The sequence below is a fragment of the Xenopus laevis genome, chromosome 1L (assembly GCF_017654675.1).
Source record: "Xenopus laevis strain J_2021 chromosome 1L, Xenopus_laevis_v10.1, whole genome shotgun sequence".
Lineage (NCBI taxonomy): Eukaryota > Metazoa > Chordata > Amphibia > Anura > Pipidae > Xenopus > Xenopus laevis.
Genome location: NC_054371.1, coordinates 75,948,059 through 75,964,688, shown reverse-complemented (window position 1 = coordinate 75,964,688; position 16,630 = coordinate 75,948,059). Strand labels below are relative to the sequence as shown.

Sequence of the window (16,630 nt, the reverse complement as noted above, 5' to 3'; positions counted from 1 at the left end):
CTGTACCTGTACCAGTAAGCCCGTACCTGTGCAAGCAAGCTCAGCAGCCATTCATCATACAGCCCTCCAGCAGCCATCATATTGCCCTCAATCTCTACCTGTGCCAGCCGCAGACAAAAATAAATCTAATCTCATCATATTGCCCCCAAGTATTTATGTACCTGTGCCAACGCCCAGCCCAGCAGCAACAGCAAACATATGGCCCCCAAATATGTACCTGGCTGTGCCAGCAGGAAGCTTCACACATTACAGTAATATAAAAAATGTCTTGAGTTCAGTGCAACTGTGCAAGGCTGAGAGAAGCGAGAGCGAGCCAGCTCTCTGCCTTTCTCTGCCACCCAACCGCATCAGTGATGTCATTGACGCATATTGCGCTGCACTGCACAGAAGGAGCTATTACTTGCCGGCAAGAGGAAGAATGTGAAGGAGATGGATTCCACCCAACTGGATGACCATGATAACTGAAACAAATGATTAAATAAATGCTTGAAAATAAATCCCTTTAAAAGTGCACCCCTCAATGATGGCATCCTAGACAGCCGCCTACTCTGCCTACCCCTAGTTCCGGCCCTGATCCCTGCAGTGAGCACCAACCATTTGGTTTTTTGGTGTGCTATTAATGTGGACATGGTCTTGCGGTAACATGGGTGTGGTTTAAAGTGGGTGTGGTCTAAAACAGGGAGTGGCTAACACTGGCTTCTGTTATCGGCCCTCCACCATGTTGATTAGAAAAATTCCAGCCCTTGGTACCATAGAAGTTGGACAGCACTGCTCTAGATTATACCTCTTCAGTTCCTGTCTATACAATGCAACTCGTGATACAGCGCCTATGACATGTCCCAGCACCAAAAGACAGGTTATTATTATTATTATTATTGCTAATAATAATAATAATAATAAGACAGGTTATAGCTTGATTACAGCTGGTTTATTATTGACAGGTTATAATGTAGCTGAATAATATTTATAATATTCTGCATTAATAAGGGGTCATTATAGGTATACAATTGATGCTGAAGGGTAATAATAAATTCAGCAGTGTGACGAGAGTGTGGTCAAATCAGGACAATGTTTGTCCCTTTAAATCTAAATAGACATTTAAGGTACCAGCATTTATTAAATGTGGGTTTTTATTTTAATGTGCAGACAACCATTACAGCTGCTTTTTACAAATGTAAATCACTTAGGATCTGGCAGGTAGCTGAGTGCTATGGAGATTTTTAATTCTATCTATTATTGACTTGCTACCTCTCTTTGCACCCAATGTTGAACACATTTATTTTATGAATGACCCACATCCTTACAATTAATGCTACCAGGTTTCATCTCCCCAACACATTTAAAAACAGTATTAATGTGGAGCCAGTGATGAGGATGCAAACTGTATCAATAATATTAAAAGGAAACTTCTGATTGGTTGTTGTAGGTTATACTCAATAAATACATCAGGACTGCAGTTAGACGCTGGTACTTACAGATGAACAACAACTGAAAGACAGTAAGTTAGTCAACAGGCATTGCTGTACTAAAACCATCTAACTGTCGTTAAACAACACAATACGACCTTTGTGCTTGTTTCTTAAAGATCCCTTATGATTCTGGGGACCCATGGTCAATTCAATCTAAATTCAACCTAAAAAAAAAATTCTGCCTGTTTTGTGAATTTACTCTAATCTTCCCTACTGTAGAATCTGGACTGAGGACAGGTACAGGAATGCAGGTTCCCAGACCCATGGAAGGACAGTGTAGACCAAAATTAGTCATACACCAGCTGACATTGATAATGTATGGAGCAAAAACAAAGGCCTGCCAGACTAATATCTGTTTAGAAATCAGGTAGGTTCAAATCCCCGTAGGGTGAGGAAACCATTAGGCCATTAATGGATGTGAACAGGTCTTCATAGGGACTTATTGTGAACAAACCCAGTCAGAGGGGCCAAAGAAAACTGGAGACCTAATTTAGCCTGGCCAAATCAAGAAAAGATATGCTTGTTTGGAAAACTTGCCAGATATTTTTCTTTGTATGGCCAGCTTAAATCCCTTTGATAAGTAGTGCGTAGATAGACACATCCACCAATGCTGGTTAATGTATGCTTTATAATATAATTATAATTTAATATAAATTATAAAACTAACTAAAGGTAATTTAAAATCAAGAGGGTGTGAATGACTTAATGTATAAGAGAGCACTAGTGCTCTACACACGCATTTCACATGAATAACCTCTGCTTCTCTTTCTAAATAGCTTTCCTTTCTCAGAACTTTGCCCAATACACTCAATCCACTACACTGTTTGAATTTATTCACTACATTTACCTTCAGGGGTACTCCTACCTAGGGTAAGGTTTATATCCGCATATACACAGCCAGATTGACATAAATTGCTATTTGCTTAATATAAAGCTTTATATTTGTTTTAGTTTTCCTCTACCAGTGGAAACACATTGGGGGTGTTTGGCCACTCTCAGTTTATTTGCCTCCTATTCATATAGCATGGGCACGTTTTTCAGCAGGATTCAGATTTGGCTGAATCCTTGTGCCTGGCCGAACTGAATACAAATCCTTAAATCTTGTCACAAAACAAGGATGATGTAAAAAAATGTTTAACCGCACACGTAGCATGTGGTTCTCTTTTCCCCTCCTCGTTCCTGATTTGCATATGCAAAATAGGATTCGGTTCAGTATTTGGCAGAATCTTCCACAAAGGAATCAGGGGTTCAGCCAAATTCAAAATAGTGGATTCTGTGCAACTCTAATATAAATAGCTTGGGAAAGCATGCTGATCTGTAGCTCCACTATGTGTGATTAAAAACATTACCATTCATAGAACAACAGTAAGAGAGCTATTTTCTCAGAGGACAACAAGTTGAGTAATTCATTTTCTGGCATGTTAATGCTTCATAAAATACAGTTGCCTTGAAGTGTGGGTGTAATTTATGCAGATTTCATGACAATTAGGAAGCCAGCCCTATCTTCAAGATCTAAGTCATAGTTATTGCTTACATTTACAGGTATACAGGCTGTCAGACAGACAAAGACATATTGCAGCCCTCTCTGTTCCAGCAGTGCTGAATGGAATCTATACTTGGAAACTATATCCAGGCACCTGCTTGTCAGAGTCTGCTATAAAACTACTGTCTACAAAATCTGGTCATACATAAATGATCTACCAGTTTATTAATGTTTGATGAATTGTCAGACCACTAACTAGTCTAGTTGTGCCAAAGCTGTTTTCAAAAATAATATCTGTTCATCTAAACAGTTTTATTAAGGTTAAAAACATGTCAGCCAATAAGCACACAAGCCTGTGTATTGGCCTCATTTTGAGTAATCCAATATGTTAAATTTGGTCAAATTTTGGTCTATAAAAGTTACATTTTCATCAACTTCAAGCCCTCTTTTACTCCTGTAGTGCCATGGGCTATATATACTGAATATAGGTTCAGTTTTTGTCTTTATATGTAATGTCCCATTTTTAGTTGGCTGTGCCCTATGCCTGGGGGGAGGCAGGCAGTGGACTAATAACTAACTAGTATTGCTATGATTACTGGTGCTATGATTACTGATAAAATTCAGTGACCATAACAGTGTCTGTGTCTGACTATAACAGTTGAACAAACCTTTTGTCTCTATCTTCAGATTTACTATCTTTTGCTCTAGCTACCACCACATAAGCTCAAGACAATAGGAGTTCTGTTTCAAAACTGCATACCTCCAAACTGTCCCGTTTTTTTGTGGGACAGTCCTGACTTTGTCAGCTCAACCCCCAGGTCTGGGCCTTTGTGGGCCTGCCTATAATTTGGGCTAATTAGCAGTAATTTAAGATGCAAGCTACATACTACAATAAAAAATAATGCCAGCAATGCACAATACATTTAAATTAAATGGTAATCCACTTTGCAGTGTTGAAAATGTACATCTGATATTGAAGGGGGTGATGTGTGTTAACATTACTTGTGTGTGTAAACCACAACTGAATAACTCCCTGCCTGCCTGTAGCTCTTTCCTTTGGAATTGGAAACACAAGGGCTATAGTAGGTGCAGTCAGGTAGAGATGTCTCAGAAACTCACTTCTATGAGCCTGTGTGGGTGAATTCACAAAGAGCCCAAGACAACCACATCCTTTAAGCAGTAAAGATCTGTGTCTCTAAAGATGTCCTAGTAGCTCCCCATATTCTTTTCTGCTGATTCACTGCACATGCTCTGTGGTGCTGTCACTTAATACAGATAATTACTACATAGCAGCACAGACATCAGTGCAACTAGCATCAGAATTTAATAATCAACTTTGTAGCATCAGTGTAAATTACAGGCTAACCTCATTTTCTGCTTGAATATTTGTGATGACCCCTAAACTTAGCTTCTCAACAGCTGCTCAGAGCCCACTGAGCATGATGAGCCCACTTTCCAAGGTGGTGACCCCCTGTGACAAGTTTGAAGTCCTGGATCATTGCTTCTATTGAGAAGCTGAAACTTTAGGATGGTGCAATAAGGTCATTATATAAAATATGGCATTTTTAGCCATATTCATTTTTAGGGTTTAGTTCTCCTTTAAAGCTATCTAATGTTCCAGCCTGTACCTTTGATTCAGGGAGAGAATTCCACATCTTCACAGCTCTCAATGTAAAAAAACTATTTAGATAAATATTTAAATGGAATGGGTGGCCTTTTGTTAGCTGGAAGGACCTACTGGTAAATAAAGCATTAGAGAGATTATTATATGATCCCCTTATACATTTATACATAGTTATTATATCAACCCTTAAGCACCTCTTCTCCAGTTTTAGAAAGACACCGGTCTTTCCTCATAGCTAAGATTTTCCATACCTTTTACCAGCTTAGTTGCCCTTCTCTGGACCCTCTCTAATTCAATAATGTCCTGTTTGAGTGCTGGAGACCAAAACTGCACAGCATATTCTAGCCTTACCAACACTCTGTACAGTGTAAGAATAACCCCCTCCTCCTGCAAATCTATGCACCTTTTAATGCAGCTCAAGACCTAATTTGCCATTGAAGCTGCTGACTGGCATTACTTGCTACAGCCAAGATTATTATCCACAAGGACAATAAGTGGCTTGCATATTTTTACATCCCAGGTGCATGGCTTTACATTTATCAACATTGAATCTCATCTGTCACTTCTTCTTATCTGCAAACACTGATACATTACTTACAATACCCTCCCCATAGTCATTAAAGAACAAATTAAATAAAAGTGGACCCAATACCGAGCCAAGTAGAGAATGTATCGTTAACAACCTTCTGTACCCGATCCTGTAGACAGTTATCTATTCATGTGCAAACAACTTCATTAAGGCAAACACCCCTTAGTTTAGAAGGCAGTTGTTTGTGACGCTTTGGCAAAATCCAAATATATCACATTTTTGCTCCCCTGCTGTCCAGCATCTTACTTACCTCATCATAAAAAGCAATCAAATTTGTCTGTGTGATCTATCCTTCATAAAGCCATGCTGATTGCTGCTCATACTGCCATTCACTAGGACAAATTTTTGAATGTGTTCCCTTAGCAAGCCTTCAAATAATTTGTGCACCATGGATATCAATCTTACTGGCCTATAATTGCCAGACTGAGAACGTAATCCCTTTTTAAATATTGAAATGACATCAGCTTTTCTCCAATCCATAGGCACCATACCAGATGAAAGCGAATCTGAGAAAATCAGAAATAGAGGCCAGTCTAAAACTGAACTAAGCTCTCTTAGTACCCAGGGGTGTATTCCATCTGGTCCTGCTGCCTTGTTTACTTTTATTTTATATTAAAGCTTTATGAACCATATCCTGAGTCAGCCACTGACTAGATTGAGCTGAGCCATCAGTGCAGCAACTAAGTGAATTTGGTAACTCTGACTCCTCCAATATTCACATTTGTCTATGTGAAAAAAAGAACCGATTTAGCACATTTGCCCTTTCTGTATCTGTTACAACCATACTGGTATCATTATTTAAAGAAGCAACACTCTCAACCCGCATCTTTTTACTATAAATATACTAAAAAACATCTGGGGGTTAGTCTTAGCCACTGCCACAATATGCTCCTCATTTTCTATATTTGCCTTCCGGATTGCTGTTTTGCAACATTTATTATAGTATTTATATAGTGTTTATATTCATTTAATGCAGCTTCTGTCCCCACAGATTTGTAGTGTTTAAATGGCTTATTAACTTCTTTACTTCCATATTAAACCATCTTGGTGCTTCTTCACTTACTTCTTAAGGGAATAAATTGAGAAAATTAACAAAAAATGCGCTGGAAAAGTGAAATGTGGATGCTAGCAGTCTTGCAGGGCAAGTGTCTGTACTCAAAGGGGTTGTTCACTTTTAAATTAACTTTTAGTATGATGTTGAGAGTGATATTCTGAGACAATCTGCAACGAGTAATAAAACGTAGCAATAACAATAAATGTGTAGCCTTACAGAGCATGTGTTTTTAGATGGGGGTCAATGACCCCCATTTGAAAGCTGGAAAGAAGAAGCCAATTCATTCAAAAACTATAAAAAAAATGAATGCCAACTGAAAAGTAGCTTAGAATTAAAAGTTCTATAACATACTAAAAGTTAACTTAAAGGTGAACCACCCCTTTAAACAATGGCTGCTTGCTGACAGTTTTAAATAAAAAGCATTCTTACAATTACATAAGGACAGGGAGTGCTACACTATCCCAAACCTCTGGCTGACTTATAAGTTCAGGTTTCATGTTGTATTGCTTTCTATTCATGGGAACGAATTACTAATCAAACAAATATGTGTATGTTATAGTATCTACTAGCAGATTTGCTTGCAGCCTTGTTGGCTGGTGACAATCAAATGAAAACACTCGTTACTCGCATTCCCCTTAATAGATTCATTATTATTGTTAAAATGAAAACTTGGCTAAAGAAAACTAGAGCCTATTTATTGTAAGTCAGGTGTACAGAGAAGCTAAAAATAACAGTTATCTGATAACAGGTCCCATACCTGTGTGTGTGTGTGTGTGTGTGTGTGTATATATATATATATATAAATATATATATATATATATATATATATATATATATATATATATATATATATATATATATATATATATATATATATATAGTTCAGAGCTTTCTGGACAGGCCCTGACTGGCAATCTGTGGGTTCTGGCAAATGCTATAAGGTGCCATAGAAAGTCAGTATTTAGTGGGTTGGTGGGAGCTGTTTGGGCCTCTGTGTGGGCTGATTGGGCCTGCCTGTAATGCCAGGGCCAATTTTAATTCTCAGTCCGGACCTGTTTCTGGAGATATATATATATATATATATATATATATATATATATATATATATATATATATATATATATATATAATACAAAAAAGCCATGAATATCCTGTAAATTATATCCTTATAAACGGTGAGTTCTGATGTCATCAGTTACAAACGGTGAGTTCTGATGTAATTTCTGTCACAGACATGACTCACTGAAATTTGTGTATTATAATAAAGAGAGTACCAACAGTTGCAAAATATGAGGATATTAGAAGTTACCGTATCTCGGAGTTCCATGACCTGTATAAAAACACTCGGCCTTTCATGGCCAGTTTTTGGCCACATTATTAGTAAATATATTCAGAATATACCCCTCCTCTTACTGATATGCCTCTCCCTCTCCCCGTGGCTTTCAGTTAGGGACATTACATTCCAGGAGGCTTGACTGGTTTTACAGACTGACAGCAAGGCAAAGTAGTGAGTCAGTGTTTGGCAATGGTGTGGGCGGTGAAAGTAGCGAGCATGTTATGAGCCTAAGGGAGATCAGTGATGTCAGACAGTGGTAGGAGGAGATCGCTGAGACTGGAGAGTGAACGGGAAAAAGGGGTCGGCCAGAGACCACGAAGACAACTGTAAACACAGAGACAGCGCAACACAGTTAGAACAAGCGGCGGCACACCTTCTGCTTAGTAATGCCCGGATCCCAGCGCCTTGAATCCATAGCACGAGTTCTGTCAGGTGAGTCCATTAAAGTGATTCTGAGGGGGGGACGATGAATGGGATTCCCCGGCAGTGACAGGAACTCTTTGGCAAGAAAGTTTGTGGGATTCGGCGATGGACTTGAGGGGGGGCGTGAGCAGGCAGGTGTGGCGTGTAAAGTGCTATTTTCATCTGAATTTTTACAAAACCAACGCCAAATGGTATAGATGGTCTGCCTTGTCACTGACACACTGCCTGGAACTAACTTATTATAAGAGAAGTCTGTAAATCCAAGAAGTCTGTCACAAGGAAAAAAAGGAACCATTACCTACAGGTAGTTTCCCTATATGACTACATGATGATGCTTACGTTATTTGCAAAAGGATCTTTTAAGCTGCTTATTTCTGTAATATAAAGCTGGCCATAGACGCAAAGATCTGATCGTACGAATCGAGGATTTGTCTGATTATCGGACCATGTGTGGAGAGTCCCGGCATTTTTCATCCCGCGGACATCGGTCGTTTGGTCGATCGGACGATTTCTGTCGGCTGCCGATAATATCTCTGCATGTATTGCCGATCGTACGATTTTCAGAGGGAGACTGTCACCAGCTTTTGTCGGACATAACTTTGGTACGATTGCTGTCAGGGGCAGAACATTGCTGATCTGTTCTTTTAATACTTTATTTGATCAGAATGGTTAGTGGCAGGTAGGGAGATGGGAAAGTCCGATCGTATGATGATTTCGTACGATCGGATCTTTGAGTCTATGGCCAAGTCATGTGAGTGGGAGCTGCCATATCGTTCGCTCTTACATAACCGGTGACTTTGTTAGAACTTATTGGTCCCCAATTTTGGGTCCTTTAAACTTTGGGTCTAACTAGACATTGTTTATAAATATATTATGCTAAAATAAAACTACCACACTGCTTTCCTTCCCAACAGTCACATGCTTTTCTTCCTCTCTAGTTACACCCCTGATACTTTTCAAAATAAGCCCAACAGCTCAGCCAATAGCAGGTAACCAAAAATGACTTGTTTTACCAGACAATAGCTTTGTAGCTAAACTCCTCACATTGAATTATGGTTACTGCAGTAAAGGATATAAAGGAGTATATTGCACCTTGCAGCCATGCAGGACATCCTGAGAGAGAGGTGTGTGTTTAGCTGGAGGCCCTGCAGCAGGCGTTAAACAACAACTCCCATTCCTCTGACAGACACTGGTGGGGCATTTGTGAGATATTTCTATATTGCTTCATCTATCTGCTATTTCTATCCAGCTCTTGTAGGTCTGTGAACAAACTGCTGCAAGCGTTTATATTTCTTTAACACTTTAATACTGCACCTTGTTTGGCAATGTAGTTCAGAGATATTACAATTAACCTGGTCTTGATTATGTGCATGGTTGTCCTGACGCTATTTATCAAAGAGTGAATTTCAGGATCTTCCCTGCAGCAGTTCTCCTCGTGTTTAAATAAGGGCTGAGTGTCGGAGCGGAGCTTGGGAGTGGTATCACCAGTGCAACCCCAACGTGTTTCTGCTGCCACTCCTGTCAATGTGAATTTCTTGTCCTGGTTAATGTAAAGAGGGTGATTATATAATAGGGATGTACCGGTTTCCCCATTATCAGGAAAGAGGGAGCACACTGGATTATTGTTAACTCTTTCATGGTGGAAAATGACTGTGTGTGCGGAAATGTTTTGTGCTGTTTGGGATTGTGGCAGAACAAGACTACCTCCATTTCGCAGTGTACCTTAAAATAGGTTTTATAGCAGCCTTGTAGGAGTGCAATAATCAATGCTGAGATGTGTGGTGTGTGGGAATGATTGTGCTTTTAGTACCGACATGTAGATGAAAGGATCTCTGGAGTGAAGAAGCTTTAGAGTTGGATTTATCAACTGAATTAACACTATACGTGCTAAAGAGCACAGGGAACCAATTGCCCTTTTTGTGTCACTTTAAAGGATATGAAACAGATCATTCTTTTTTTCTTGTATTTAAAGGGGATGTAATTCAGATATACAGCTATGAGATCCATTACCAAAAATCCAATTATCCTGAAAGCTCCAAATTCCAGAAAAGCCATCTCTCATAGACTCCATTTTTTTCAGAATTTTTTAAATGTTATTCCCTTTTTCTCTGTAATAATAAAACAATACCATGTGCATTATCCCAACTATGATATAATTAAAGGGGTGGTTCATCTTTAACTTTATTTTTAGTGTGTTATAGAATGTCGACTTCTAAGCAAGTTGTCAATTGGCCTTAATTTTTTTTTTTTTTATAGTTTTTGAATTTCTTCTTCTGACTCTTTACAGCTTTAACATGGGAATCACTGACCCCGTCCAAAAAAAACAAATGCTCTGTAAGCTACAAATGTATTGTTATTGCTACTTTTTATTACTCATTTTACTAATCAGGCCTCTCCTATTCATATTCCAATCTCTAATCCAAATCAATGAATGTTTGCTAAGGTCATTTGGACCCTAGCAACTGTATTGCTGCAATTGCAAACTGGAGAACTGCTGAATAAAAAGCTAAATAACTCAAAAACCACCAATAATAAATTATGAAAACCAATTTATTGTCTCTGAATACCATTCTCTACTACAACATACAGTACAGTTCAATAAAGGTTGAACAACCCCTTTAATCCGTATTAGATGCAAAACAAGCCTGTTGGGTTCATTTTTGAGTTTATTTGTTGGAACGTTTAAATTATTTTTTTTATTAGACTTAAGGCATGAAGATCCAAATTACAGAAAGATCCGTTATCTGGAAAACTCCAGGTCCCAAGAATTCTGAATAATAGGTCCCATACCTGTACATTAATTACACATTTTTGGTGTTTTTCAAAGTCTGTTTATTCTCTGCCCAGGAGGTTCCGACTTTTAAAACAATGTAGAAGAAGCCAACTGATTAAGAGACTTGTGCAGAAAGTAGTGCTGGGCAGAAAAACACTGCTTTCACTTCAAATTACATTTACAAATATCGTAACATTTTAATGAATGTTTATTGAAAGTTACCTAAAACTAAAATGTATTTAATTAGGAAAAATTTTATTTTTGGGTTAACATCCCCTTAAAATCAAGCTTCCTAAGGAACACTTGTGTTGGAATTACTAGCCAAATGTAAGTCACTGTTTTGGGATACTATTTTGTGGGTTTTGTGAAAATATTATTGTTTGATATGTGAAAGGGGTATATCTGATCTCGCCTTTGAGTTAACTTTTAGTATGACGTAGAGGGTGATAATCTTGCAATTGGTTTTAATTTTTTATTATTTGTGGTTGTTGAGTTATTTCGCTTTTTATTCAGCAGCTCTCCAAAATGAAATTTCAGCAATCTGGTTGCAAGGATCCAAATTACCCTAGCAACCATGTATTGATGTGAATAAGAGACTGGAATATGAATAGGAGAGGGCCTAAATAGAAATATGAGTAATAAAACAATAGAAATAACAATACATTTCTAGCTTTATAGAGTTTTTAGATGGGGCCAGTGACCCCCATTTGAAAGCAAAGAGATTAAGAAGAAAAAGGCAAATAATTCAAAAACTATATAAAAAAAATAAAATAATGAAGACCAGCTGAAAAGTTGCTTAGAACTGGCCAATTCATAACATACTTAATGTTAACTTAAAGGTAAACCGCTCCTTTAAACCCCTGACCTGTCGGCCTGTTTGCTCTTAGGGTAAGGTCACACCTGGAGATTCAGGGAGATTCAGGGAGATTTAGTCGCCCGGTGACTAATCGCATCTTCTTTGGGACGACTTATCTCCCCGAACGGCTTCCGCCTGCTATAATGAAAAACCGCCTGCGGCATAGCACTCACAGCGCTTCGTTTTCCGAATTCGTCCAAAGTTGCCTCATGAGGAAACTTCGGGCGACTTTGGAAAATGAAGCGTCGTTAAAGAGAACCCCATATAACTGCATGCTATGGCTGCATTTCATATGCTGTCTTTGGGCAATATCATTACTAAGCATTAACATCTTGGGGAGCAGGGACAAATTCCTACTCCAGAGTAAAACTGCAACTGTTTTGTGAATAAACCCCCCAGGTGTTGGGTGTGCCTTCATATAAGGACAGGTTAGTCAAAATGATTGCATCCTTATTGCCTCACACGTCCTGACCTAGAAACAGTCTAGAGAACTGGGTTATGACAACCCTTCTGTGGGTATATGGTTTGAATTTGTCATTTATTGTGGAATTCATATGCACAATAGGGCAACAGAGATGCATTCACCACTAATCTCACCCTGTACCTTGTACAAGTAGTAGTAAACAATGTGGGTTGCTGTCCACTGATAACAGTGGAAAGTGAATTAGTAACCCTGTAACCAATCCAACCAATGAGACGATTGTTTGAGTGTCCAACTTGCAGCTGGCAAAAAAAAGCTAATCACTGATTGGTTGCTGTGGGTTACTGCCTCGGTGCAAATTTGCCCACTGTTTATAAATGAGCCCCACTAAGTTTAGTCTTCCTGTACTGACTGGCTTCTTCCTTCTCCCCACATAGGTTAGTGTGGTAAAGGGATTCATTTGTAATGGGGTTATGTAATAAAAGATGCAAGTTTGCTACAAGTTTTATCACTTATCACCACTTGGCAGGAAGCATACACTGGATATTTGTTTATGATATATCGTATATTGATTATGATACCTTATTGGTTGCTATAGGTTACTACAAACGGGCAAATTTTGTACTTTTTTTTTTACATGCATCATATAAGTTGCAAGAGTTGCACCAGGTCTAATAACCCATAGCAACCAGCTGGGCCTGGCAAGGGAGACCGGTCCTATTGACAAGGCTACCAACCCTTAAAAAATGTATTTTGATGCCAGTTGTGTTAGCTGGGGAGCAAAGCAGTAAAAGCCTAAAAAGCCTGTGTGCATGGTCTAGGGCTGCCCAAAGACAGCACTGTTAGGTACCGGAACTTTAACTTTAACTTGCCATTTTGTAATGTAAAAGAACTGCAGACTGACATAATAAGGTTTTTCTTTTAACTGAAAATATTAACTACAGTGGTTAAAAAGTTATTGGTGAATATAATTGAGGTAGAAAGCAGTATCTGGCTCTTTACATTCTCTGAACTACAGGTTCTTACTCCTGAAACAGTGTTGCAAGCCAGCTCATTAATAGACCTGCAGGTGAATTTACCTGCTTAATTGTTTGGAGAGTCGGAATCTTAGACAGAAAAGGATAGTTAAATCGATCCATCAAGTCCATCAAGTTCAACCCCTCCAAATGAAAACCCAGCATCCATACACACACCCCTCCCTACTTTCACATAAATTCTATATACCCATATCTATACTAACTATAGAGTTTAGTATCACAATAGCCTTTTATATTATGTCTGTCCAAAAAATCATCCAAGCCATTCTTAAAGGCATTAACTGAATCAGCCATCACAACATGCACCAGGTTGCTTCAAATGAAAGTTCTTTTCTTCGTCTAAAGGGGTGGCCTCTGGTACGGTGATCCACTTTATGGGTAAAAAGGTCCCCTGCTATTTGTCTATAATGTCCTCTAATGTACTTGTAAAGTGTAATCATGTCCCCTCACAAGTGCCTTTTTTTCCAGAGAAAACAACCCAACCTTGACAGTCTACCCTCATTATTTAAGTCTTCCATCCCTCTAACCAGTTTAATTGCATGTCTCTGTACTCTCTCCAGCTCATTTATATCCCTCTTAAGGACTGGAGCCCAAAACTGCACTGCATACTCCAGATGAGGCCTTACCAGAGACCTATAAAGAGGCATAATTGAGCTGATGCCCTTTTTTACGCAAGACAATCGAATTTCAATATTTTCTTTAGTAGCCACAGAATGACACTGCCCAGAATTAGACAACTTGTTATCTACAAAAACCCCTAGATCCTTCTCATACACTACTTTCAATCGCAGTTACATTTACATATAACTTTAAAACAAAAAATGCAATCAACATATATTGCAAAATTATTTTTGGGTGAAGATCCCCTTTAAATCAAGTATATAAAGCTATGGGCATAGTGCAAGCTTTTGTAGCTTTGCTGATGGAAGAATAAATGTTACTTCTTGTGCAGGTGCAAAATGTCAGTATAGGAAAAATGATCCATCCAATTTCACAACGTTGCGTAACATGTAAGTTCTAAGTTCTAAACTACTCAGAAGATTTTGTAGGATGATATTGTATCAACAGAATGCGTCACAGTAACAGTGTATCTCATGTAGTTCAGGGCAGGGCTCGCAATACCACACTCTCCACTGTGTTTCTGGTGCCTGATCATGTGGATAACTTTCATATATAAGGGCATATAACAAAGGATGAAAATAGAGTTTGCCACATTTCGCCAGAGAGGAACCTAGTCATATATTTACTTGTGAAGGATTTTATAGTTCAGCAAAGAATAAGCTTTGGTTTTGACCTTGTTAAATATTCTTCCAATAGTTATGAACAAACAGCTTGGGAAATTCAATTGAAACAGGGGTGTTCTTTTAGGGTTGAAGTGTGATTTATTTACACTGAAGGAGAACTAAAGCTTAACAAAAAAGTAGGATAGAAATGCTGCCTGTTATGTTTTGGGGTTCTGTACCAGCCCAATGTGACCACTGAATTGTTCAGTATAAAAATAAAAACTGGATAAATAGATAGGCTGTGCAAAATAAAAAATGTTTCTAATACAGTTAGTTAGCCAAAATGTAATGTATAAAGGCTGGAGTGACTGGATGTCTAACATTATAGCCAGAACACTACTTCCTGCTTTTCCGCTGTCTTGGTTTCCACTGATTGGTTGCCAGGCAGTATCCAATCAGTGACTTGAGGGGGGCACATGGGTCATAATTGTTTTCTTGAATCTGAGCTGCATGCTGAGGATCAATTGCAAACTCACTAAACAGTTTTTTTTCCACGTGCCCCCCCTTAAAGTCACTGACTAACTCGGGGTTAGAGAACTGAAAAGCAGGAAGTTATATTCCAGTAGCGTCACTAGAGGGGGGCGGGCCCTGGTGCGTGACGCGCAGCCGGGCCCCGCCCCCTCCGTACGGCCGCATTTTCAGTGGCTCACGGGCTGCCAGGGGGCCCTGAGGGGGTGCAGGCCCTGACCCGCTCGCACCCCCTGCTCCCCCGGTAGTTTCGCCACTGTTGTATTCTGTTATGTTGGACATCCAGCCATTCCATTCTTTATAGATTGCATTTTTAGCTAACTAACTATATTAGAAACATTTGTTATTTTGCACAGCCTATTTACCCAGTTTTTAGTTTTACACTAAACTGTTCCTTTAAGCAGTAAAGATATGGCTTATGCCACAGTAGCTTTCCCATCTTCTTTACTGCTAATTCCCTACAAATGCTCTGTGCTGCTGTCCGTTACCTGAGCTTTGAGACCAACTCACAATATACTGTGTATGTAGAATATAAATGTTATGGTAAAAGGCTGGTTAGCTTCATTGACAATCCTAAAGGTGGCTATAGACGGACAGATAAGTTTCATACAATACTCCGTGCGTATATGGTGGGAGACAAGCTGACCAATATTGGTCTCTATGATTGGGCAACTTTGAAGGCTCCCGAACATTGGCCAGTGTTACTGCTAAATTGTCACAAAATTAAGCATTTCTAGCCGTATTCATTTTTAGGGGTTAGTTTAGTGCCACACAGAGCAATTTATTGACTTTTCTCTGCCTTCATCTAAAGGTGGCCATACACGGGCCGATAAAAGCTGCCGACAGACCGAGTCGACAGCTTATTGGCCCGTGTATGGGGGCCCCCGACTAAAAATCCCGTCGGATCTCGGCCGCGTCTATTCGTTGATGCGGTCCCATGATCCGACAGCCCGTTCTCGTTCGTTAGGATCCGATCGTTGGGCCCTAGGGTGGTATGGCCACCTTAAGGCACAGTGTTTGGTGTCAGATTTCGGAGTGAAAACAATAGTGTGTATTTTCATGCCAAAATCTGCTTGTGTGTGTGTGTGCTCACATGCTAACTTCATGCCCATCGGTGTAGAAGCAGATAGAAGTGCATCGGCTTTTCTCCGCATGAGCTTAAGCTGTAGAGTGTGTATTTTCCACTGAGAGTCTCCTCTGATTGAGGTCAGGTCTGAAATCTTCATTCTTCCCCCCCCCCCCAGGGGGGGATGTTTGGGCAGCAAAGTAACTAGAGGGGGCGGCCAGAATTCGTGGCACGCGAGCTGCCGGAGGCCCTGAGGGGGTGCCGGCCCTTGCCCAATAGCACCCCCTGCTCCCTGATAGTTATGCCACTGTGTTTGGGGTGTTTGTAGATGGGGTATTCTCACCCTTTGCATTTACCAGAGCACCTTCAATGCTTAAAAGACCTTTTTATAAATGGCATATATGTTTTGTAAAAATGGGAAATTCCCCTTAAAATTGTGGTTGTCTTAACACCTCTGTATTTTACTTGTTTTAATTATTTGTCTTTGTATGCTGTCTCCAACCTACAATCTAAAACTCCACCTGGTTGCTAGTATCAGTGATTCTAGGAAACATAAAAAAGGATGGTTTAAAACCAGGTTTTCATTATCATCTTTAGTTCAGTTCTGGGACTTCTATTCATCTTTCGGTGTATTAATCTTCCAGTCTGTCACCCAAACCACTTCCACGTTGCAAGAGTTAGTAGCCTGTTACATCCATATTGCCAAATGCAAAGCTGGATGACTCGAACACAAATGAACGAAGAAACG

General features: G+C 39.4%; 1 protein-coding gene across 2 annotated transcripts in view; it reads left to right on the top strand.

The window, feature by feature from the left end:
- Positions 1-7,703: 7,703 nt before the first annotated feature.
- The window catches only part of sgms2.L (sphingomyelin synthase 2 L homeolog), a 40,921-nt gene continuing 31,994 nt past the window's right edge, over positions 7,704-16,630 (top strand). The window contains exon 1 of one of the 2 annotated variants that reach the window (XM_018251731.2): positions 7,704-7,987. The gene's annotated coding sequence lies outside the window, so the exon portion shown is untranslated. The other variant, XM_041590526.1, reaches the window with a different exon arrangement.